This window comes from Meriones unguiculatus, chromosome 3 (genome assembly GCF_030254825.1).
Source record: "Meriones unguiculatus strain TT.TT164.6M chromosome 3, Bangor_MerUng_6.1, whole genome shotgun sequence".
Lineage (NCBI taxonomy): Eukaryota > Metazoa > Chordata > Mammalia > Rodentia > Muridae > Meriones > Meriones unguiculatus.
The window spans coordinates 111,195,380-111,222,730 of NC_083351.1; the positions used below are offsets into that span (position 1 = coordinate 111,195,380).

Consider the following 27,351-nt stretch of genomic DNA (forward strand, 5'->3'; position numbering starts at 1 on the left):
AACATTCCCAAAATCGGGTCCAGCTCTACCTTAAGATCCAGCTTTACCACATTTGCTGGAGGAGTATTGGGTATGAGCCTTGAGCTCATTGGCACAGAAAGCAACTTCCTGAACAGAACACCAAGAGCTTAGGCTTTAAGATCAACAATTAGTAAATGGGACATCATGAAAATTAAATGCTTCTGTAAGGCAAATGACACAGTCAAGAGAACAAAATGGCAGCCCATAGGTTGCAAAAAGATCTTCACTATCCTGATATCTGACAGAAGGCTAAAATCCAAAATATATTTAAAAAAAAAGGTGGGGTACATGGATAGGGAAGGTCCTCCTCCCCTTTCATCTGACTCTTGCTTATCAGGTTTCATCAGAACTGGCTGCATTGTCCTCCTCTGTGGCCTGGCAAGGTTACTCAACCATTAAGGCCAGGGGGTCAAAGAGTTTATGTCACTGAGTTCATGTCAGAGACAGTCCCCGTTCTCCTTCCTAGGGTACCCACTTGGATACTGAGCTGCCGTAGTTAACAACTGAGCAGGGGTTCTCGGCTATATCCATGAATGGTTCTTAGTTGGAGTATTAGTCTCAGAAAAGACGCCTGGGCCCGGATTTCTTGGTTCTGTTGTTCTCCTTCTGGAGCTCCTATTCTCTCCAGGTCTTGCTATCCCCCCCTTCTTTCATAAGATTCCCTGCATTCTGCCCAAAGTTTGGTTATGAGTCTCAGCATCTATTTAGATACACTGTTATAATCTTTCAGAGGCCCTCTGTGGTAGGCTCCTGTCCCGTTTCTTGTTTTTTCCTTCTTCCAATTTCCATCCCATTCACCTTTCTGAGTGAGGATTAATCATTTTATCCGGGATCCTTTTTCTAGCACAATTTCTTTAGGTATACAGATTTTTGTAGGTTTATCCTACATTATATGTCTAATATCCACTTTTAAGTGAGTATATATCTGGTGTGTCTTTCTGTTTCTGGGATACCTTACTTGGAATGATTTTTCTTAATTCCCACCATTTGGCTGCAAATTTCATGATTTCCTTGTTTTTAATTGCTGAATAGTGTTCCATTGAGTAAATGTACCACAATTTCTGTATCCATTCTTCTGTTAAGGGACATCTAGGTTTTTTTCCAGGTTCTGGTTTTTATAGAGCTAAGATGAGGGAGGAATGATGGGATTGGGAGGGGATTTGGAAGGGGGCTACAGCTAGAATATAAAGTGAATTATCTGTAATTAATATAAAAATTAAAATTTAATTTAAAAAGTGGCTTTCAGAGCTAAACAGAGATTTCTCAACAGGGGTATCTCACATTGCCAAGAAGCACTTAAGTGAAATGCTCAACATCCTTCGTCATCAGTGAAATGCAAATGAAAGACTCCAAGATTCCATCTTATACCCTTCAGTATGCCTAAGAACAAAAACTCAAGTGATAGCACATGCTGGTGAGGATATAGAGAAAGGGGAATACTCCTCCATTGCTGGTGGAGTCTATTCAACAAATGGTGCTGGTCTAACTGGCTGAATACATGTAGAAAAAACGCAAATAGATCAAAATTTATCACCGTGCACAAAACTCAAGTCCGAGTACATTCTAAGACTACTATGTTCAGCTACTATGGAAATTAATCTGCTGGATTGTCAGAAAATAGGGTACAGCTCTACCTTAAGATCCAGCTCTACCACTCTAAGGCATGTACCCAAGAAAAACCCCACCACAGAACAAGCATATTTGCTCAACTATGTTCATATCAACTCTATTGTAGTAGCCAGAAACTGGAAACACCCATATATCCCTCAACTTAAGACTGAATAAAGAAACTTGGCACATTATACAACAGAACACTACTAAGCTATTAAAAAAAGGAAATAATGAAATTTTCAGACAAATGCATGGAAATATAAAGATCATTCTGAGTGAGGTAACCCAGACCCAGAAGTACATACATGGCATATACTTACTTATAAGTGGATATTAGCCATATAGTATAGGATAATCATATTACAATCCACATGCCCAAAGAAGATAAGTACAAAGGAGGACCCAAGGGAGGATGCTCAAATCTCACCCAGAAGGGGAAGTTGTATAGTCAGTGGAAGTTTTTGAAGAAAGGGAACAGGATAGGAGAAGGAACAATGAGGGAAATGAGGGTGGAGATCAGGTATAGAGGGAGTAGGGGTGAGAGGACAGAGGACTTACAAAGAGAAAAGCAACCAAGTTGGGAGGGACACCTCTTAGAAAAACCAGAGACCGCAACAGGATATGCTTCTGGGAGTACATGGGGGTGACTCTAGCTGAAACCCTGGTTCGCTGGGGTCATGGAGACTAGAGAGGCCATCCCCCCTACCGAGACAGGACTTCTAAGGGAGAGAGGGGAACACCAAGTCACCTACAAAAACTTCTGCTAAGAATTTGTACTGCTTTCCAGATATGTAGGAAATAAGAGCAAAAATCAAGAGAATATGAAACCTATGCCTGGTCCAACCTGAGACTAAGTCCATGGGAGAAGGCCAACCCCTGACACTATTGATGATGCTCTACTGTGTTTTCAGACAGGAGCCTTATATGGCTGTCCTCTGAGAGGCTTTGCTCAGCAATGGTTTGAAACAGAAACTCACAGCCAAACATTGGGCAGAAGTAGAGAGTCTTGTAGGAGACTAAAGAGAAGGCTAGAATGATATAGAGACTATAGGAGTTTGACAAGAAGACCAACATTCCCAACTAACTTGGGCTCTGAGGGGTTTGCAGAGGCTGAAGCACCAACCAAGGACCAGGCATGGTGTAGATCTAGACCCTGTACATCAGTTACATGCCTTTTGATCACTTCACCCTGGTGTTCCTGCCTAGCCAGGACATTGGAAAAGAGAAGGTACACAGTCCTGGATATATTAGGGAAGGTTTGTAAAGGGGCTCTCCACTTTTCTGAGGGGCAGGAAAAGGAGGGTGGGGAGATGAGGGAGTGACACAGGGGAGAGATAGGGGAGAGATGATGGAGGATGCTACAGTTGAGATATAAAATAAATAACTAACTAAATAAAAAGAAAATAGAGAATATATAACCCAAGACCAGCATACCAAAAGAGGTGAAACACACACACACACAGAAACACACACAGGGAAACAAACACAAACACACCTGCTCTAACACCACCAACAACAACAGCAAAATAAAAGAATTCAACAAATTTTTCACATTGATAGCTCTCAATATCTATTCCTCAATAAAAAGACAGAGGCTAACAGAATAGATTTGCAAATAGGATACATCCTTCTGGTGTATTCAACAAATATACCATAATTTCTAGCATAGATATTGTATCAAGGTTAAAGAATGTAAAAGATATTCTAAGCAAATGGACCTAAGAAGCAAGCTGGCATAGCCATTTTAATATCTGACAAAATAGACTTCAAAAAAACAGGTAAGAATAGATAAGAAAGGACACTATATACTCATCAAAGGAAACATCCATCAAGATGACATTGCAGTTCTTAAAAATCTATGCACTAAATGCAAGGGCACCCAATTTTATAACAGAAACACTGCTACAGCTTAAGTCATGCATTAACCTTCACACCTGATAATCAGAGACTTTAACTCCCCATTTCTACTTATAGACAAGTCATCCACAAAATAAATAAATAGATAGATAGATAGATAGATAGATAGATAGATAGATAAATGCAGTACCTAACTGATACCAAAAACTAAGTGAGCCTACCAGACATTCACAGAACATTTTATGCCCAAACAAAAGAACCTACCATTAGCCTCTGCCTTCTACTTGTGCCAAAAGCATGTATGCAAGTAAGCACAAAAGCACACATACACAAACACACACACACACACAAACTAAAAATACAAGTAGACTGTCATATATTAAAATACAACATGCCTCTTATTTCATGTGTTAAATATCAGAGCCAATGTGAGACTTCCCAAAGTCAACGGGAGGCTCACAGGCTGTGTGGCAAGCACTGTTCTTGGGTGGCTGCTGTATCTCAAATAGAGTTGCCCCAGCCATAAAGCCTTTTGTATTATGCCAAGGTGTCTTCATGCTAAATCATAGGCAAGGCATGGCACTTACACACAGTTCAGAGCTCTCACATCTGTGTGTTAGAATTTTAGAATGGACAGAAATGTCCAGTGTCAGAAAATAAACTTGTAGGAGAGGATGAAACAAAGGCTATGTGAAGGAAAATATGTGTGTGAAAATAATCAGTGTAAGGTCAGTCAGAAAGTTTGGGTTAATACTGTGTATTTCTTCTGTCTCTTCTGTGGTGTTGCTTTCATAGAATTAAATCATCCTTAAACAAAACAAAACAAAAACAAATCACAGCAAAACAAAACAAAAGTAAAGCAGGCTAACACAGACAACTAACCCAGTCATGTTTGGGCTTTCATAGACTGAGACATCAACTAAGGAGCATGCATGGTCTGGACACAGGACCCCTCCACACATGTAACCAATGGGCAGCTTGGACTTCATATGGGGCACCTGGCAAGTGGAGGGGGTGCTGTTCCTAACATGGACTCTATTGCCTGCTTTTGGATCCCTTCTCCCTGGCAGGGCTCCCTTGCCTGGCCCTCAGAGGATGAAGATAAGTGCAGTCCTGATGTGACTTGATGTTCTGGGGAAGATCAATATGGGGGGTGGGGAAGATCCTCTTTCCTGGGGAGAAAGGGAGAGGAGAAGTGGGAGGGATGTGTAATGGAAAGGAAGTGGAGGGGAGCAGAAGGCAACCTCAGGATGTAAAGTAAATAAGCTAATATAAAATCTTAAAAAATGAACTTCCCTATATACTAAAAATCTAGATAATATAGACATGGGAATAGCTTTTCTAGTGTTGATTTACTAATCCTGCGACATGTTTTTGTTGTTGTTGTTGTTAATAAACAAATATGTTTATATAAGTGGAAAAACTCTATTTAACAATAAAAAAGAACCTACCTTCTTCTCAGCACCTCATGGAGCTGCTTCAAAAGTAACAATATACTCAGACACAAAGCAAGTCGCAACAGTTGACAAAAAGTGAAATAACTCCATGCATCATATCAAATCACCATGGATTAAAACTATATAACAACAACAATATAATAAACAGGAAGTTTAGAAACACATGAAAACGGAACGACCTACTACTGAATGGAAAATGCATCAAGGTAGAAATTATGAAAGAAATTAAACAATATCTAGGTGGAATGAATATGAATACAGAGCATACCTAAACTAATGGGGCATGAAGGCAGTTTAAGAGGCAAGGCCATTGCACTGTTTGCAGACATAACAATCTCTGAATTTTATAAAAACAACACACATAAAACTCCAAAAGGAAAAAAAAAAGAAATCAAATCTAAAAGAAGTACATGGCAGGAAATAATCAAGAGAAAGATTAAAAGCAATAAAATATTTGCATAATAACAAAATCATGTCATTGAAGAAAGTGAAGAAGATATTCAAACATGAAAGATGTTCCTAGCTCATAGGTAAGCTACTAACTAACTAATTTTATAATATATAAAAGCTTTTATATACTATAAAAGCTTTGTAAAATACATATATATATATGAAAGTGATCTAAATGCAATCACCAAATAATGAGTGCCGTAACTAGCCATCCTTTGTCACCAAATAAAGACTCCACTACTGAGGTTGGGATACTAATTGATTTGTTGTCCAAAAGAATCCCAAAGGAAGATAAAAGGTAAAAGAATCTCTGAGAGGAAACAAAGTTATCCTAGAGGGTTAAGAACAGAGTAAACATGTATTTATATTAACTTACACTTTTTGGAGGCCAAAGTGATATGTTTACTACATTTTTGATATTGTAAGTTAATTTTAGGAACACATTGCTTAGGACAAAAACAAAGACTAACTGTTCTTCATTCTCCAAATGTTCAGTAGTTTAGTTCAAAATAGACTAAGAAATCCTTAATGTCTTGTGCCTACCTTGGATTTACTTTGAGTAATATCTTTGCACAGTATTCAAATATTCAAAGCGCAGTAAATGTTCACAAATAGAATATTCTTTCAGTAATTCTCAACTACTTCTGTCCTCAAAACTCCATTACGAAACATATTTTCTAGACTTAACCCACAGTATTCTGTGTTTACATTTCTTCCTCCTTATTTTGCATTTTATGTTATATTATTGTTGTAAAACTAGAGCATAAGATAAAAAGAGAGCCTTGTTAAAAAATAAAAATTAATTAAATTAAGCTTCATTAAATATGAGGTTAAGCACAAGCTATTGTTTTAATTTTAGCCAGGACCTGCACATTATGGAAGTGAGAAACTCACAAACAGATTTCTAACTGTTTCTGCTATAGCAGTAAGAGCAGGACTGTCTATTGGGGTTACTAACTGATTTCTTGCATGGATCTAGAGTTGCTGCACAAATGAGTATTCATGTCTAGAACTATAAATAGAGTAGAAAACCCTTGATGAAGGAAGTGATTATAGCCAGCCATAGAATCTATTAACGTTGTTTTGCTAAAAATAAGACATGTTGTCAACTGCATGGCTAACCTTTCTTTCCATCGATTTATGCTGCCCTCAGCCTTGGTCATGGAGTATTACATGAGTAGTGCCAAGAGTAGTGGTTAAACAGAGAGTAATTACTGAGAATATACTCAGCATACTGAGTATGCTGAGAATAAACTGTTGTGTATATACACAGCCATCGATAGAACATCCCCTTCACACTTATCCCATGCCAAGGCTAAGGGAGCGTCATGGAGGTATAAAGAATATAGGAACCTAAGGATGTGGATGAGAGGCATGAAATGTTCTCTGGAATGATATGGCTGTGGCACACATGAACTCCCAATAGCTGTCTACCTGCACAAGATCTGCACAATCTCAAGGCAATTAACAAGTCCAGCTCTGTGGATGTGGATCTGAGGCTACACGCTTCACCTAGAAGCCACAAGTAGTTGATAGATGCTGGAGGAAGAAGAGTTATTCTTCTTCTGTGGGTGTCCACTAACAGGCATTATGACCCAGTGGATAACCCCACACCTTTGTGCAGATGGGTCACACTAATTAGACTCAATGAAATATTAATAATGTTGGGAGAAAGGTATGTTGGAAGTGCTCTATGGGAATGGGATGGTGGAAATGATTGTGTTCAAGATACATTGTATATATTTATAAAAATGTCAAAGAATAATAAATCAGTAAATGAATAAATTTATCACTTACAAAGTCTTACAAAACGTAGTGTCTCTTGCTCAGTCACAGCTACAACTGTTTTCCTTGCTGTGCTAATGTCCTTTCATTTCTTTCTCACCAGATCATTCCATGATGGGTCAATTCTCCTCATTGTGATATCTTTTCTGAAAAGATTTCATTTGCAGTATTTATTGCTACTTGAAATGGCCTCATTAAAACTATGTTTTGGGACCTCATGAAACTGAAAAGCTTCTGTAAAGCAAAGGACACCGTCATCAAAACAAAGCAACTACCTACAGATTGGGAAAGAATCTTCACCAACCCTTTATCTGACAGAGGAATCTATCCAGTATATATAAAGAACTAAAGAAGCTGAAAAGCAGCAAACCAAGTAATCCACTTAAAAAATGGGGAACAGAGCTAAACAGAGAATTCTCTGTAGAGGAATACCGAATGGCAGAGAAGCACTTAAAGAAATGCTCAACCTCACTAGCCATTAGGGAAATGCAAATCAAAACAACCCTGAGATTTCACCTTACACCCATGAGAATGGCCAAGATCAAAAACTCAAGTGACAACACATGCTGGAGAGGTTGTGGAGAAAGGGGAGCCCTTCTCCACTGCTGGTGGGAATGTAAACTTGTACAACCACTCTGGAAATCAATCTGGCGCTTTCTCAGACAACTAGGAATAGCGCTTCCTCAAGATCCAGCCATACCACTACTGGGCATATATCCAAAAGAGGCTCAAGTACACAAAAAGGACATTTGCTCAACCATGTTTGTAGCAGCTTTATTTGTAATAGCCAGAAGCTGGAAACAACCCAGATGCCCCTCAACTGAAGAATGGATGCAGAAATTGTGGTACATCTACACAATGGAATATTACTCAGCAATGAAAAATAAGGAAATCATGAAATTTGCAGGTAAATGGTGGGATCTGGAAAGGATCATCCTGAGTGAGTTGTCCCAGAAGCAAAAAGACACACATGGTATATACTCACTCATATAGACATACAACATAGGACAAACCCAATAAAACCTGTGCATCTAGGGAAACTAAGCAAGAGAGAGGACCCTAACTAAAATGTCCAATCACCATCCGGAAAGTCAAAGAGGATGGACATCAGAAGAAGAAGAAAACAGGAAACAACCTAGGAACCTACCACAGAGGGCCTCTGAAAGCCTCTGCCCTTCAGACTATCAAAGCACATGCTGAGCCAGATGGGCAACTGTTGGGCAGGTGAACGAAATTTTAGATAAGAACTGGGAAATTGTAATGAGCTGGAGAGGACAGGGTCTCCACAAGGAGAGCAACAGAACAAGAAAATTTGAACACAGGCAACTTCCAAGAGACTCATACTCCAACCAAGGACTATTCATGGAGATAACCCAGAGCTCCTGCACAGATGTAGCCCAGGGCAGTTCAGAGTCCAATTGGGTTACATAGTAATGTGAAGAGGGACTGCCTCTGACATAATCTGATTGGCCTGCTCTTTGATCACCTCCCTCTGGGGGGGGGAGCAGCCTTACGAGGCCATAGTAGAGGACAATACAGCCACTTTTGATGTGAACTGACAGACTAAGATCAGAAAGGAGAGGAGAACCTCCCCTATTAGTGGACTTGGGGAGTAGCATGGAAGCAGAGGAAGGAGGGAGGGTGGGATTGGGAGGGGAGGAGGGAGGGGCTTATGGGGGGATGCAGAATGAATAAAGTGTAATTGATGAAAGATTAAAAAAAAGGGAAAAAATAATTTAAGAACCTTAAATGACTTTCAAAATTCGAGGAAAACATGGAGTTAGTCAATTGGCATGGAGCACGTCTCGCCCCTGGGGGCAATGGTCTTCTGAACCTACTCAGACCTCGGACACCACCACTGCTAGTTCTAGAACTGACACAGGATGTTCCAACGAGGGGTTAAGGCTTCTCATAATATTTCCTATAAGCGCACACCTGTTTGTCTATATCCCCCATTTTTATTCATTATTAGCCAGATAAAGCCAAGTAATTGTGGTAATGATACTTGCTTTTTTGCCCAATGCTGGAATGCTAGTAAATTTAGGTATGCCCTGGTTACTCGCATGCCTCACTGGGTGCCTGTGCCCATTGATGCCCCTCACGCTATGACTCTCTTCAGACAGAAAAGGGATCTTGGAACTACAGCCACCATTGTTACTACCATCTCATTGGCGGCTGTTGGAGCTACCACCAGGGCATTAGCCATGAGTCATACTGGGCAGACTGCTCAGACCCTGAATAATCATTCAGCCAATGTAGCTCATGCCTCAGTTGTACATAAAGGAATTAATGCTCAACTAAAAGGAAGCTTGATGGTATTCAATCAGAGGATTGACCTCTTGCAGGAGCAAATTGATACCCTATGGCAAATCGCTCAACCTGGCTGTCAATGAAAGTATGCTGGACTTTGTGTCACTAGCATACAACATGAGAATTTTTCCTGTGCTGCAAATCTGTCTAAACAATTGTCGAGCTATATTTTAGGTAATTGGACTGGAGAATTCGATACTACGATGGAGCAGCTGAGAGTGGCCATTGTCACAGTAAATTCTACCAGAGTGGACGCAGGACTAGCCACAGGATTATCATCATGGATTGCTGCAGCCATGAATCATCTGAAGGAATGGGCGGGCATGGGAGCGTTAGCAGGCCTTCTGGTGTTGGTCTCCTTGGTTTGCCTGTGGTATATATGCAAGATTAGAGTCTCACAACAGTGTGATGCAGCTATGATCATTTAGTCCTTTACAGCCATTGAAGCAGGACATTCTCCCCAAGCATGGTTGGATACCATAAAAAGCTAAAATGTTATGCTCAGGATGCGAGGCTAAGCACTGCACTCAGGGTCAGCTGCTTTCGACCCAGAGAAGAGCATGTCTGATTGCATGTGGGTTCTGCCTCTGAGAAAAAGGTATCGGACGGGTCTGATGCTCTTTGGGTGGATGACACCTAAATGAACATCGGTACAAAGTCCCAATTTATTTCTAATATCAGAGATCAGACCTCTACTCTTGCCTGAAGCGTCTAAAACAAAAAGGGGGAACTGTAGAGAGCTGCGGAATGCTATGCCTTAAAGACGGAGCTGGTTTCCGCCTTCCACCTTCCTGATGGTGATTGCTCTCTGTCACGAACAATTCCACATTTGGCTAAGGCTGAGGATCTGACTTGCTTCCATGTATGTGGACCTATCTGCATTGCCCACGTGGCACGCCTGGGTTGGCTACCCAGAGGCTATTTAATCTGTGGGCTGGCTTTCCCCAGGGTGCGAGGATTGTTCAAGGTTCCTGGATAAACTGCATTGAAAAAAAAAAAAAAAAAAAAAAAAAACAACTATGTTTTACATTAAGTTTTGCAGAGTCCTATCCCTTGAGTATCAGTTCTGTAACTTGTGGAATAATGACTTATTTATAATAAGGAGAAGGTGATATACCTTTGTTAAGTCAGCAAATAAAAGATAAATAATTAAATAAATAAATGTATGATTCTTTTATTAGTTTTTTTGTAAATAATATTTCCACAAACATTGTTCATATAGCTTAATGCATAGTCTTTTGAATACAGTGATATTTTTTCTCAAGAAGAAAACATTATCTTTTCTGAAAATAACCTCACAGAAAATAATTTTTAATGATGAATCATAGAATCTTAAAATATTTGATAAGCAAATTGGATTGATTGCTGAAGAACAGACAAAATTCCAAACAGGTTACTTTACTCCTAACCAACTAGACCCTTTCACTTTGAAATTTTATTTTGAAATATAATATTTTTGTTCAAAGAGAATGTATATTCATGGTTCTTTATAAGTTTTAGTTAAATTATGAATTACTTAGATAAGTGTTACATAGATTTGGTTAGTAATACACTGAACATATGAAAATTCTATAATTTATTAAAACATAAAATTAATACTCAATATAATTTTAATCCATCTTTGGTTTACATTTATCTATTCATTTCACATGGATGTAAACGGGGGAGAAGGCATGAGAAGGTCCAGGAAAGCATGCTGGAGACAGTTGTCTTCTTTCACCTTGCAGGATTGTACTTAGATCATCCATCTTTCATACACACACTTTTTCCTGCTGTGCCATCTCACCTTATGCTAACATATCATTTATTCATGTCTGTCTCATGATTTATACTTTTCTTCAGTGGTCCAGAAGGAAAATAAAACATTTCATTATGTCTTTGTTTGTTATATTTGGTATATTATTGACCTTGGTTTTATTTAAAAAAATCTTTCAAGTATATTATATACTTTAAATATGTATACATGGACTCAGTGGCTGGCTCTTTGATCACCTCCACCTGAGGGGGGAGCAGCCTTGCCAGGCCACAGAGGAAGACGACAATATAGCCAGTCCTGATGAGACCTGATAGGCTAGGGTCAGATGGAAGGGGAGGAGGCTCTCCTCTTTCAGAGGACTTGGAAAGGGCCATGGGAGGAGATGAGGGATAGAGGGTGGGACTGGGAGAAAGGAGGGAGGGAGCTACAGCTGGGATACAAAGTGAATAAACTGTAATTAATATAAAAAAATAAAAAATGTTATTATAAGAATTATGACCAGAAAAAAGTATTTATTTCTGTCTTTTCCCATTTCTATCATTTCCACCTTCATTCTTCCTGTGAGTGCTCATCTTTGCTCAAATTCTTTTCACCATACACATTATATAAATTCTATTGCATATATGATATATATATATATATATGGCCCATAAATAAAAACGAACATTCAATGCCTGTCTTTCTCAGTCTGGTTGATTTCACTTGATATGATTCTTTAAGCTGCATCTATCGTCTATAAAATGACATAATTTCATTCCTTATGCCAGAATAAAAATACATCATGTATTTATGCCACAATTTTCTTACTGTTTCAACTTTTGATGTATGCCTGGGCTGATTCCATAACATGGCACTGAGAATAGTGATGCAATGAATATGGATGTCCAAGGATCTTTATTGTGTGTTGATTTAAGTCCTTTGGATACTTACTCGGCTTTAGCATACCTTCCTTATATAATAGTTAATTTTGAGTTCTGTGAACTCTCTTTAGTCTGATTTACATAGTGTTTGGATTAGTGTAATCACCATCAGCAGAGACTATGGGTTCCTTTTAGATCATGTATTTAATATAATTTGTTGTTGTCATCATTATATTATCTCTGACACAGGTGATATGAAACGTCAGTGTCAATTTTTGTTTGTTTGTATTTTATTCTTCTATTATATACTACATCTCTGCTGCAGTTTTCCCTCCCTCCAGTCTTCTCTGTCCCTCCCCACATCTCCCCTCTAACACAGATCCATTCTTCCTCCATTTTCCTTTAGAAGATAGCAGGCCTCCCAGGAATATCAAATATCCCAGGAATGGCATCACAAGTTACAGTAAGACTAGGCACAAACCCTCACATCTGGGATGAATGATTCAACCCAGTAAGAGGAAAAGGGTTCCAAAAGCAAGCAAAAGAGTTAGAGACACACCTACTCACACTGTTAGGAGCCCCCAAACAACACCAAGATATGCAACCATAACCTATATGCACATGACCTAGCACAGACCCATACAAGCTCACTGATTATCAGTTCAGTCTCTGTGAGTCAACCCTTATGACCCTTGTTTAGTTGATTTTGTGGGCCCTGTTCTTCAAGAAGGGGAGAAAGGCTTCCTTGCTATGGACACCCTTTATAAACTTTGTATACTTTATAAATTTTGCATACTTTGTAAACAGGAAAGTGGCCAGACCAATACTTGAGGAGCTCCAGCAGCCAGGCCCCTTGCTGAGACATCTCAACTGTCATAACTGTGTTTCCAGCCACTGTAATTGTCACAAAGGAAATCTCCAACTCCTCAATAGTACCCTTTCCAGATTATGCTAATTTTAGATGAAAAGTTTGAATAAAAAGTCACACTTTCTCATCAGGAAAACCCACCGATTCCTGAGTTTCCCAGGGAATTTACCAATCCCTGAGAAGGAAAACTCACCCATTGATGAACAGGAAAACCCACAATCCTGTCTCCTCTAAGCTCAGGATTTGAAATCCCACCCATCTTCACCCTGGAAATTCCTGCCTAGAAAGCTCCACCTTGTAAGAAATCCTATGTAAAGGTTGTCTGTATCTGCTCAGTTTCCTGCTTTCCTCTCCTGGGCACAGGGCAGCTAACACTAGATTTGTTCCTCCACAACCTGGACCCTCTCAATAAGTCTACTTTATGAGATTTTCTGCCTACTGTGACTCTCTCATAAGACTAAGCCAAGAAGTGATGAAGATATATGAAGAAGTGGAGCAGGGCTAAGGCTCCTGAGCTCCTCAGCTCAGCTGGGGATATGCTTCCCTGGGAGCTTCAATGCCTCTGCTGAGGAGGCTTCTTCTCAGAGCTGTGTGGTTTCTTGGCTCCATGTCTCAGGATAGCCTTTCATTGGGATACCATCCTGCTCAGAGCTCTGTGCAGTTCCTGAGCTCCCAGTCCCAGAACACTCTTTTTTTTTTAATTTAATTTTTTAAATTTTTATTACAGTTTATTTTCTTTGTTTTCCCCTTGTAGGTCCCTCCCTCCTGCCCTCCCAAAACACCCCCCCTCCCTCTTCTCCACCCAAGTCCACCCAGTGGACTCTCTAAGTCCACTGAGGGGGGAGGTCCTCCTCCCCTTCTTTCTAATCCTACTCTATCAGGTCTCATCAGGAGTGGCTGCATTGTCTTCCTCTGAGAGGCCACGAATTTTTTGTTTGTTTGTTTGTTTTTGTTTTGTTACTTGTTTTCTATTTATTTTCCTTAATGGTACCCATCTCTCTCACAGTAAGAACTGTGTAATGCTAGTTTTTTTTTTGTTTGATTGTTTGTTTGTTTGTTTGTTTTTTTTTTCAATGCAGTTTATTCAGGAACCTTGAACAATCTTCTGACCCTGGGGAAAGCCAGCCCACAGCTTAAATAGCCTCTGGGTAGCCAACCCCAGCGTGCTACGTGGGCAATGCAGATAGGTCCACATACATGGAAGCAAGCCAGATCCTCAGCCTTAGCCAAATGTGGAATTGTTCCTGACAGAGAGCACTCACCATCAGGAAGGTGGAAGGCAGAAACCAGCTCCATCTTTAAGGCATAGCATTCCGCAGCTCTCTACAGTACCCCCTTTTTGTTTTAGACGCATCAGGCAAGAGTAGAGGTCTGATCTCTGATATTAGAAATAAATTGGGACTTTGTACTGATGTTCATTTAGGTGTCATCCACCCAAAGAGCATCAGACCTGTCTGATACCTTTTTCTCAGAGGCGGGACCTGGGGCATCAACCCGCATGCAATCAGACATGCTCTTCTCTGGGTCGAAAGCAGCTGACCCTGAGTGCAGTGCTTAGCCTCGCATCCTGAGCGTAACATTTTAGCTTTTTATGGTATCCAACCATGCTTGGGGAGACTGTCCTGCTTCAATGACTATAAAGGCCTGAATGATCATGGCTGCATTACGCTGTTGAGAGACTCTAATCTTGCACATATATCACAGGCAAACCAAGGAGACCAACACCAGAAGGCCTGCTAATGCTCCCATGCCCGCCCATTCCTTCAGATGATTCATGGCTGCAGCAATCCATGATGATAATCCTGTGGCTAGTCCTGCGTCCACTCTGGTAGAATTTACTGTGACAATGGCCACTCTACGCTATGACTCTCTTCAGACAGAAAAGGGATCTTGGAACTACAGCCACCATTGTTACTGCCATCTCATTGGTGGCTGTTGGAGCTACCACCAGGGCATTAGCCATGAGTCATACTGGGCAGACTGCTCAGACCCTGAATAATCATTTAGCCAATGTAGCTCATGCCTTAGTTGTACAAAAAGGAATTAATGCTCAACTAAAAGGAAGCTTGATGGTGTTCAAACAGAGGATTGACCTCGTGCAGGAGCAAATTGATACCCTATGGCAAATCGCTCAACTTGGCTGTCAATGAAAGTATGCTGGACTTTGAGTCACTAGCATATAACATGAGAATTTTTCCTGTGCTGCAAACCTGTCTAAACAATTGTCAAGCTATATTTTAGGTAATTGGACTGGAGAATTCGATACTACGATGGAGCAGAACACTCTTTTATTTCAGCAGGAAGGCCAACACCTGCTATCCTTTCTTCCCCTCTCCAGTTGGGTTCCCAAGCTTCCCTTAATGTTTGGCTGTGGGTCTGCATTTCTCTGAAGGCTAAAAATGTTGAAAGTTGTTTTCATGTTGATTAGCCATTTTTTTTTGGAGAAGATAAAAATTGTTATTTATTTTATTATTTTTTATATTAATCACAGGACATTCACTTTGTATCCCAGCTGTTACACCCTCCTTCTTTCCCTCCCAATTCCATCCTCCCTCCCTCATCTCCTCCTGGCCCCACCCTCCTTCCCCCTCCAAGCCTCTCCCACATTCCATGGATACAGAAGGTCCTCCTCTCCTACTATCTGACCCCAGCCTATCAGGTCTCATTAAGACTGTCTGGATTGTCTTTCTTTATGGCCTAGTAAAGCCACCACACCAGAGGGAGGTGATTAAAGAGCAGCTCACCTTACTAGGGTACCCACATGGAGACTGAGCTGCCCACGGGCTACATCTGAGCAGGGTGTCTACATCTTCTCTATGTGTGGTTCTTGGTTGATTTTCCAGTCTCTGCAGGCAAACCCTTGGCCCAGATTTTTTGGCTCTGTTGGTCTCCTTGTGGAGCACCTGTCCCCTCCAGGACTTTCTATCCCCACCCCACCCCCACCCCTGCTTTCATATGATTCCCTGTACTGTTCCCAAAGTTTCCTGATGAGTTTCAGCATCTGCTTTGATACCCTGCTAGATAGAGCCTTTCATAGGCCCTCTGTGGTAGGTTCCTGTCCTGTTTCCTGTTTTCTTCCCCTCCGATGTTTATCCTGTTTGTCCTTCCCATACCTAAAGCCACAGAATAAAGTTGATGTGTGTTTTTAACAATAGATCATTCATGCATGAAGAAAAATACGCCAGGCTGATATACATATTAATAATGGAAAATGATTTGCAGTAAAAACTGTTAAAATTATTATTTGAGGAGATAAAAAACAAAATATTTAGACAACTTTCTACTTTGGGAGTACCAGAGATGAGGAACTTTCAATCCAGTGGATTCAAATATGTGTTCAAAATGAGTCTGCTTGGCCATGGCCCAAGGATATATTCATTTGATAAATAGTAGGAAAAATATTTTATTTGAACTTTAGTCATAATACCTGTCCTTAAGTGTAATAAATGCATTTATTGAAGTCATTTTCATTTCTATTTACTTTATAAAAATATTTCTGGAATATTAATATGTTTGAATAGACACTAGATTATAATAGAAATCCAACCAAATTATATAAAATATTTAAATTAGAAAATTTAGTTTGGTCCAAGTGTAAAACCAGTTTATGAGAACATTAGTAAATATATTTATTTGTCACATGTAAGTTTATATATCATCTTTGGTAAATTAGTTATATATCATGCACATTGTTTCTTGATCTTAACCTGCAAAAATAGTTCTAGCTGTACTACGGAGCAATAGTAATAAAATCTGCATGGTACTGGCAAAGAAACAGAATGGTGGATCAATCAAATCGAATACCCAGAAATAAACCCACAATCCTATGTATACTTTATTTTTGAAAAAGAAACCAAAACATACAATGGAAAAACGACATCATCTTCAACAAATGGTGCTGGTCTAACTGGATGTCTACATGTAGAAAAATGCTAATAGATCCTTTTTTATCACTCTGCACCAAACTAAATTCTAAGTGGATCAAAGATCTCAACATAAAACCAGATACACTAAATCTGTTAGAAGAAAAATTGTGGAAGAGCCTTGACCTCATTGGCACCGGAGACAACTTTCTGAACAGAACACCAGCAGCACAAGCTCTAAGTTTCATGGGACCTCATGAAACTAAAACGCAAAGGACACTGTCATCAAAAATTGTTCAAAAGGATTGCACAGTATGCATGCATTGTTTTCACAAATGAAACACATCTGACATAGCCATTCTGTGATTTTCATAGATATTGATACTCTCCACTAACAACCTGATGGTAATGTATTATTGACCATGATGTCAACTTACTGTTAAAATACATTAATAATAAAAATAATAAAAAAATCACTGTGGACTACATAATTTGTGTTAGTAGTATTGTAAATACACTCAGGCTCTAGAAATCTGAGATTTAAACTGGGTCTTAGGGCTATCTTAATATTGACTATCTAAAGTATGAGGCTTCTGGTAATATCATACATGATCCTGATGACTAAGAGAGTTGTAATTATTGGACAAGCTATCATAGGTGAAATAAATGAAAGAGAGTAAGCCAGACACAAAATATCATAGCACTGATACTCTCTAGCATTCATGTATCTCTTGTTATTCTTCCTTACTTGGTATATCATCAGTTTTAGAACATATGCATATATTTAATTTTTGTCTCTTCTAATATCAGTCATCACAGATTGCATAAATATTATTTTAAAAATTTATTGTGAAAAATGTTTGTACAACTTTTTATATCCCATTTTGTACTTCTACTGTTACCAACAATGTTTAAAATATTTGCAGTTTCTTGTTAAGTTTATGTTACTACACATATCACTATAAAAATGATACTCTTACAATTTTCAATCAATATTTATTTTCCACAATTGCTTTTTTAAAAATTGTTAGTTTGGAGAACTTTTTTGTAGTAATTTCTGTTCTCATTTATATATATATATATATTAAACTTTTTATTCTCATTTGCATAAGTTTGTATTTGGCTAGAATAATCTGCATTTACCTGCTGGAAAACAAAATACCAACATGTATAATTTAAATATTTCACATATTTGAACTCAAGTATTTTTCATCTAGTTGATTTACTGCAGAGATATTTACACACCCAGTAAATACATCAGCTTTTCCTTAATAAGGAAAACAATGTACAAGTATTCCTATAAACACTATATATATATAGTTTAAACTAAAGATAAAATCAACTAAAAAATGGTGGTAAGGGCTTTTACTATATCTATTCAGTTACACTGCCATAGAAGTATTCTTAGGCAGATACAAAATGCTTTATATCTATTGGTATGTCATGAAATTCGCAGGCAAATGGTGGGAACTAGAAAAGATCATCCTGAGTGAGATATCCCAGAAGTGGAAAGATCATTTATATACTCATTTATAAGTAGATATTAGACAAATAATATAGGATAAACATACTAAAATCTGTACCCTAAAGAAGCTGAGCAGGAAGGGGGACTCAGGGTCAGATGATCAATCTTTACTCAGAAAGGCAAATGAGAAGGACATTGGGAGAGGGAGAAAACAGGGAACAGGACAGGATCCTACCACAGAAGGCCTATAAAAGACTCTACCCAACAGGATATTAAAACAGATGCTGAGACTAATAGCAAAATTTTGGGCAGAGTGCAGGGAATCTTGTGAAAGTAAGGGTAGATAGAAAGACCTGGAGGGACAGGAGCTCCAGAAGTAGAGAAGCAGAACCAAGAAATCTGGGCCCACTGGTCTTTTTGAGACTGATACTCCACCCAAGGACCACATATGGAGATAACCTAGAACCCCTGCACAGATGTAGCCCATGGCAGGTCAGTGTCCAAGTGGTTTTTCCCTAGTAAGAGGAACAGGTAATATCTCTGATATGAATTTGGTTACTTATTCTTTGATCTCCTAACCCTGAAGGGGCATGTAGCCTTACAAGGCAATGCAGCCAGTTGTGATGAAACCTGATAGGCTAGGATCAGATGGAGGAGGACCTCCCCTATCAGTGTACTTGGAGAAGGGCATGGGAGGAGAAGAGGGAGGGTGGGTGGGAATGGGAAGAAATTTGGGTGGGAGCTACATCTGGGATACAAAATGAATAAAATGTAATTAATATAAAATCATGTTTAAAATATTTAGAACAATACAAATAGGAAAAATATCTACTCTAAGAGGATGATTATAATGACATTACATAGACACTCAAAAAGATAACAAAGGAAGATCTGATTAAGGTTCATCTGTAATAAAATTCCAATTATGAGTATAAAGAGTATCTTTCAGAGTGACAAGTGTTTAAGTGAATTGTGCGTATCTCTATTTTAACTCAGTAGTGAAACAGTTTTCTCCTATTTGAAAGCAATATGGTTACCTTTGTCAATAATTACTTGAAAGTTTATTGCTGAATATTTACTTTAAATGCATAATTTCATTCATTGTACACTTACGTAGGGGGTCTTACAGCATTCACAGCAGAGAGAAAATAATTAAGGTGAAATTTATGTTTAAGGAATATGTATGGGTGTGTATTTGTGTGTGTGTGTGTGTGTGTGTGTGTGTGTGGCCAAGAAGCATATTGATCTTGATTTCAATGTGTTTATTACTTGTGAAAAAAGATAAATTGATTCACTAACATGAAGAACAATGTAACTTTTTTATAGCCCCACTTTTTTAAAAAGAATATCTATGCATATATATATACATATATATATTATATTATATTTACTTGGCGATCATAGCTCAATTGGAAAATCAGTGTTTAATGCATCTAAGATCCCTTAGAAGGAAAGTGAATAACTATGCATATAGGCCATTAAGTGAGCAGTCCTAGAACTTTCTTTTAATATTAGCAATTGAATGAGATGAGACAGTTCATCCAAAACAACTTCTGATTATATTCAATCATTAAAAAATTCATAGTTCACTGAGGTATTTCAAAATAATTAGCTGTTGGGAAGTAGTAAGATTATATCTTTTTATGAAAGGGAAGGAGTTGTTACTTTGATTACATTGACTCACTGTGCAGCAGCCAGCAGCATTCAACTAGGAATTTATGTATCATGTTCCAATCAAGATGACAGGTTCTGTGTTAAGCTAAATTTATATTCCATTGAGGTTAGATACCTTAAAATAAGTCTAGCATGTTAGAATCACTCAGCAATAAAGGAAAGTATCATTAACTCATGAGTTACTTGAAAGTGTACTGGATGAAATGGAAAAATAAAATAAAAAATGTTAAGTTTATATTGCCTTTATTTCATGCCTTGTTCCAGAGTCAAGGTCAACTTGTCTACTATTTACTATCTTCTTAATGCAATAACCTAAGTTTTCATAGAAAAAAAAACAAACAAACAAAGAAAAACTACAACAATCACTCAGAGCATTTGAGAAAAGAACAAGCTTGAAAAATATTTTCAATAAAATATACAAATGAGAGTTAACTTGAGAATTATACTTTTCCACAAAATGCTCTGTTTTGTTCCTTATGAGATGACAGATAATACATTCTTGTGTCATAACTATGCATTGCAGTTACAGCTATCTAACATATTTGTCATTTAGCACGCTGAATGTCTTATATATGCAGTTTTCATGATGTTAGTACCTATGGGATTACAAAAAGAAAACCCCCCTCGTTAAGAGAGTGATGACTATTTGAATGCTGTGCCAACATTTAACTCATGTCTACCAATCGAAAAGAGAAAATGTTCTTTATTGACTGCAGAAAGGATCTTGTTTGAAGATAATTGACTCTGTGTCTTTCATTGACATAATACTGCCTCCGGAAGAAACATATGCTCAACTTAGAAAACAAAGGCTGTATGTAATGGGCTGATCACTTTCTCCTCGCTCAAGCACAGATTCTATTGACCTGACTGAAAATTCTGACTGTCTTTGAACCAAAGGATTATAGATCATCGGGTCCACTTAAGAAGTTGAAAATCTCTTCAGATAGGAGGCTTATGAAAAAGCAGTGCACAAGAAATACAAAAAGCCAGAAATTTCATTTAAAAAGATTGAATCAGGTAGGAAAGAAATGAAAATATAATACGTTTTAAAAAGTGCTAGATAACAGGAAACAGGAAAGGAGCTTACCGCAGAAGGACTTTGAAAGATTCTACCCAGCAGTGTATCAAAGCAGATGATGAGACTCAAAACCAAACTTTGGGCAGAATGCAGGGAATCCTATGAAAGAAGGGGGAGATACTAAGACCTGGAGAGGACAAGCACTTGACAAGGAGAGCAACTGAAACAAAATATCTGGGCACAGGGGCTTTTCTGAGACTGATATTCTAACCAAGGACCATTCATGAATAAAACCTAGATAACCTAGAATACCTGCTCAGATGTAGCACATAGCAGCTAAGTTTCCAAGTGGGTACTTTAGTAAGGGAAACAGGGACTGTCTCTGACATGAACTCAGTGGCTGGCTCTTTGATCAGCTCCTAAGGGGGAGCAGCCTTGCCAGGCCACAGTTCTGATGAGACATGATAAGCTAGGCTCAAATGGAAGGCGAGGAGGACCTCCCCTATGAGTGCACTTGGAGAGGGTCATGGGAGAAAATGAGGGAGGGAGGGTAGGATTGGGAGGGAATGAGGGAGTGAGGGAGGGGGCTACAGCTGGGAGACAAAATGAATAAACTGTAATTTATAAAATAAAATAATGTTTTAAAAAGTGCTAGATAAATAGCATATGAAAGTTAATTTCTAGAATAATCATTGGTTTGGGTACTTTGAAAAATTAATGTATTCTGGCTTGCAAATGGTAACTTTTGCAATATTCAAATGAATATATCAATTAGAAGTTCTTTAAACTAATATATTTCTTAGAATAAAATTAATACGCCAAAAGTACATAAAGACAAACATACATGCAAAATACACATGTATGAACTATGTAACACATAGAGAAGATGCCTAATTATGGTGTTAGAGGGCATGACACAGTCAACATCAGGGAAGTCAGATATTTTACGAATGAAAATTGAGAATCCACAGAAACTGGATGCCAGAATCACAGATAACAAATGATAAAAAATTGTTTAAATGAAGAAAATCTTCAGTTTCAAATCTTGCTGTGGATAAAATAATGAGAACTCATAATGGCCTTTGTACTTTCCTACTATGACACCAATAAAAACAAGCTTGCTAAAGTCAAAAGTGAATGTGTTAATTCTATGGCTTAAAAGGAAGCAGAATCAGAAAAAATCCAGATTTTAGATGTAGGCAATATTTTTTTAATTTTTTATTTAAATTTTATTAATTATACTTTATTCCTTTTGTATCCCCCCATAAGCCCCTCCCTCCTCCCCTGCCGGTCCCACCCTACCCCCCCTTTCTGCATGCATGCCTCTTCCTAAGTCCACTGATAGGGGAGGTCCTCCTCTCCTTCTTTCTGATCTTTTTTTTTTGTTGTTGTTGTTCTTCTCAATGCAGTTTATTCAGGAACCTTGAACAATCTTCTGACCCTGGGGAAAGCCAGCACACAGCTTAAAATAGCCTCTGGGTAGCCAACCCCCACGTGCCTCCTGGGCAATGCAGATAGGTCCACATACAGGGAAGCAAGCCAGATCCTCAGCCTTAGCCAAATATGGAGTTGTTTGTGACAGAGAGCACTCGCCATCGGGAAGGTGGAAGGCAGAAACCAGCTCCATCTTTAAGGCATAGCATTCCGCAGCTCTCTATAGTTTCCCCTTTTTGTTTTAGACGCATCAGGCAAGAGTAGAGGTTTGATCTCTGATATTAGAAATAAATTGGGACTTTGTACCGATGTTCATTTAGGTGTCATCCACCCAAAGAGCATCAGACCCGTCCTATACCTTTTTCTCAGAGGCGGGACCTGGGGCATCAACCCGCATGCAATCAGACATGCTCTTCTCTGGGTTGAAAGCAGCTGACCCTGAGTGCAGTGCTTAGCCTCGCATCCTGAGCTTAACATTTTAGCTTTTTATGGTAGCCAACCATGCTTGGGGAGACTGTCCTGCTTCAATGGCTGTAAAGGCCTGAATGATCATAGCTGCATTACGCTGTTGTGAGACTCTAATCTTGCATATACACCACAGGCATACCAAGGAGACCAACACCAGAAGGCCTGCTAACGCTCCCATGCCCGCCCATTCCTTCAGATGATTCATGGCTGCAGCAATCCATGATGATAATCCTGTGGCTAGTCCTGCATCCACTCTGGTAGAATTTGCTGTAACAATGGCGACTCTCAGCTGCTCCATTTTTAAGGTGTTTTCTTAAAATTGGAAAGATTAATGCTTATAGACAAGAGAAGTATCTTCATAAAACAGATATTACTCTAATGATTGTGATCCTTGTCCATTAACACAGAAGTTATTCATTTGAAATAAAAGAGAAGAGAATAAGAAAAGAAGAGAGCATGTACTGTAGCAGGTGAGAAATGAATTTTCACAATTTAGATTGTGACCTCTCTTAGGCAGTATTATAGTGATAAAATATAAAGATAAATTTTATTAGTTGTGTCCTGAAATATACAAGACCTATAATGTCTTGACACAAAGAGGACTGGACACATAGATTGGAAGGTGAAATTATTAGTAAGCATTACAGGTACTTTTTATAAAGTTACTGATCAGTAGTATGCTTTAACAGCTGGTAAATGCCAGACTTTCTTTTTTTCAACTTCTGTGTTTTCCATGTTTCATGTGCTTGATCCATTACCTGCAGACTGTGATTCTTAAGTCCAAGCAATCTTCATCCCAGAACTGGAGTCTAAGTCAGTTGTTCTGAACCAGTCAAGCAGCCAGAGAATCCCAGACTGTCAGAAATGAATAAGACTCCCCTCTCCCAAAAAAGAGACTATTAATTTTATTTGCATATACAGCAAAAACTACACATTAAAAGACATGTCACAGACATTATTAAGAGAAAATCAAAACCAGCAAAGGCAAAGTTGTCTAATTTGTTCATATCAAAGTGATTCTGCAATAAAATCTGTTGGATAATAGAGGATACAAGCAGCATGGTGTTCTCTAAAATGTTGATTACAAGTACTCAGGATACATGTTTATCCATCAACTGCACAAGGGTTCACTTCCTTCAAGGTCACCACCATATCTAGCATGTCCACTGATTCTGGAATCTGAACTAACATCATCAGCTCTGGCCAGATAAAACTTTGGGAGATGTTGCATGGGCAATCTGTCCTCTCCTGGCTTATTGGTTATCCTCACATGACAGTGAAACTTGTGTTACCTTGGAGATAGTGACTAAAATATCATTAGAACATATTACAGATAAACTGTGTAAATAAGCAAAATTCACTCAACAGTGAAGAAACGGTACCATTCAATAAGTCCAAGGAATGAATGAAAGAAAATTTCTGTTTTCCAAGCAAGAAGGAATTACTTGTGTTTACCCATCATCTGTCCTGTGCATTCTCCTAGCATTGGTCATTGACCATCTAAGCTAAAAATATGAAACCCCAGCATAATAATTATATGATTCAATGATTGAAACTGAATATGCCTACGTCTGACATAGGGTTAATAGCCAGAATATATAAAGAACTCAAGAAGTTAAACACCAACAAACCAAGTAATCCAATTACAAAAATATAGTATAGAGCTAAACAGAGAATTCGCAACAGAGGAATATTGGATGACAGAGAAACACTTAAAGAAAGGCTCAGTGTGCTTAGTCATGCAGGAAATGCAAATCAAAATGACATAGAGAGTCCACCTTACACACATCAGAATGGCTAAGATAAAAAACACAAGTGACAACACATGCTGGAGAGGTTTTTGAGAAAGAGGCTCTATCCTCCATTGCTGGTGGGAATGTAAATAGAAGTTTACAACCACTTTGGAAATCATTCTGGCACTTTCTCAGAAAATTAGGAATACTGTTGTAACAGTATTGCACAGCTATACCACTCCTGGGCATATAGCTAAAAGATAATCAACCATACAACAAGGACATTTGCTAGACTATGTTCATAGCAACATTATTTGTAATAGCCAGAATCTGGAAACAGCCTAAATGTCCCTCAACAGAGGAATAAGTACAGAAAAGGTAGAACATTTACATAATGGAATACTACTCAGATATTAAAAACAAGGAAATCATGAAATTTGTAGGCAAATGGTAGAACTAGAAAAGATCATCCTGAGTGAGTTATCCCAGAAACAAAAAGACACACATGGTATATACTCACTTATAAGTGAACATTAGCCTTATAATATTTAATAAACACACAGAGATCTGCAATCCTAGAGAAGTTGAAAAACAGGGAGGACCCTATAGAATATCCTTAATCCACATTCAGGGGGGCAAATGGAATAGACATCAGCAGTGGGAAAAGACAGGGAACAGGATAGAAGCCTTCCCCATAGGAACTCTGAGAGACTAACCAGTAGGGCATTGAAGCAGATGCTGAGACTCACACCAAAACTTTGGGCAGAGTACATGAAGTCTTATGGGAGGAGTTTGAGATAGATCTGGATGGGACAGGAGCTCCGCAAGGAAACCAACAGAGCAGAAAAATCTGGGCCCAGGGGGTTCTTTTGAGACTGGCAAATCAAACAAGAACCATGCACAGAGAGGACATAGATGCCCTGCTCATTTGTAGATCATGGGCAAGATCAGTCTCTATGTGGGTTCCAGAGTAAGGGGAGCATGGGAAGTCTCTGGCATTAACTTAGTTGCCTGTTCTTTGATCAACTGCCTCTTGTGAGGTGGCCTTACTAGGCCACAGAGAAAGAGGATCTAAACAGTCCTCATGACATCTGATAGGTTAGGTTCAGATAGTAGGGGACTATTAGTGTGCTAGGGGAGTCTCCTAGTCCTTTATCAGTGAACTAGGGGAAGGATATAGAGGGGAGGAAAAGGTAGGGAGGGTAGGACTTGGAGGAGAAGAGGGAGGAGGCTACAGCTGGAATACAAAGTGAATAAATTATAATAAATAATAATGAGAGGAAGGAGGAGGAATGATTTTTCTCTGTATAATATACTATTGATTATCTTTATCTGATGTTCCTTGAAAAATATTCCATGGTTTTCTGTCAATTCATCACAAAATGGCAGCAAAGAAAAGACCTAGATTAATTACCAGAGAGCAGCACAGGAGCACCGCCTGTGCCTAGCTGTTTGAACACAGAGCCGAAGGGCCCAACAATAATCTGTCCATTTATGCTCCAGCCCTCTATTCTTCAAAGGACAGGTAATACTAAAGTTCAGGAAGAAAGGACTGACCTGAGCCCCCTGTCTCTATATTTGACTTTCACCTGGCATTGAGATGGTCATGGTTTATCAATATTTACTCCAGTAGGAATGGTTTGAATAAGAGAAAGAAGGGTTGTCATTCCAGAGTCAGATAGGTACAGTGATTGGGCATGTAGATTACATCTTTAAGGATACAAAGGAAACCCGCATTGAGAGACAATTTCCTAAACTCACATGTTGTTAAAAATGTGTTAATTTTAAAAATAAATTGTCTTCGGTATAAAAAGAAATATAGTACAATTCCAGGTGTATCTTGATATGTTCTTTATTTGTCTTCTTCAAGAAGCACTGCTTGAAGTCTCTGAACATTTACTTGTACCAAAATTTAGCTTTGCCAAGTTATCTGGTTGCAGTACTAAAGCAGGCTGTATAAACTGACAACGTGGCTCCTTCTCCATAGAATGTTTGAAGGAAATGTTTTATCATAGTAGAGAGGGAGAGAAAGAGAGAAGAATGGGAGCGAACAAAACTGAAACAGCATGTGTATAAAGACAATGAGTAAATGGGGGTAAAGAGGAAGGAGAAGCTCAAGTGCTGGGAAGTTTACTGTAGGGGAGGAAGTGAGCAGTGCCAAGATACTAGTGCTAGCAGGGACTTAAAAATGTGTAAAAATTATTTTTGATACTGGGGAATACTGAAGCGCAGCATGTAGCTTGGTATACTAATGGGCACCACAAATAACCATGTGTTTCTCTCCTGTTTTGAATGTGGAAGACTGGAGTCTCCTTTGGACTTGGCAGAGGCTGTTGTGTACAATAGGTAGTCTCTATCTCTACAGCCACTGTGTTCCTACCTGAAATGCCAAGCTATGGTCATGAGTTAGTCTGCTTTGAAAAACCTGATTAAGCTTTCTCGCCAGTCATCGCAGCTAGACACTGAATGTCATGATTTTGTCAAATTCTGAAAGAGAGACATCCTGGTGAATATCCGCCGGCAGCACAGAAAATGCTGTTATGTGCCCACCCTTGACACGTCTAGAGAAACTTTTAGATGGTTCTCTAGGAGAGAAAGGTCTTAAGAATTTAATGAGGGTGACGGGTCCTCTTGAACAAAATTCATTATTGCCATCAATGTGAAATAGTGTGGTGCAGCCAATAGTTCAGTGTGTATTTTGCCCCATTTTACCACATAGCT

The 27,351-nt window shown here is 38.8% G+C and overlaps 1 protein-coding gene across 4 annotated transcripts in view; it reads right to left on the bottom strand.

Annotated features, from left to right (window-relative positions):
• Cdh12 (cadherin 12) overlaps window positions 1–27,351 on the bottom strand; it is a 1,315,861-nt gene that overhangs the window by 985,354 nt on the left and 303,156 nt on the right. Inside the window, exon 1 of one of the 4 annotated variants that reach the window (XM_060380424.1) lies at window positions 21,065–21,133. The exons of the other annotated variants lie outside the window; for them this stretch is intronic. The gene's annotated coding sequence lies outside the window, so the exon portion shown is untranslated. Of the gene's footprint in view, window positions 1–21,064; window positions 21,134–27,351 lie in introns of those variants that run through there. 4 annotated transcript variants of the gene reach the window in all.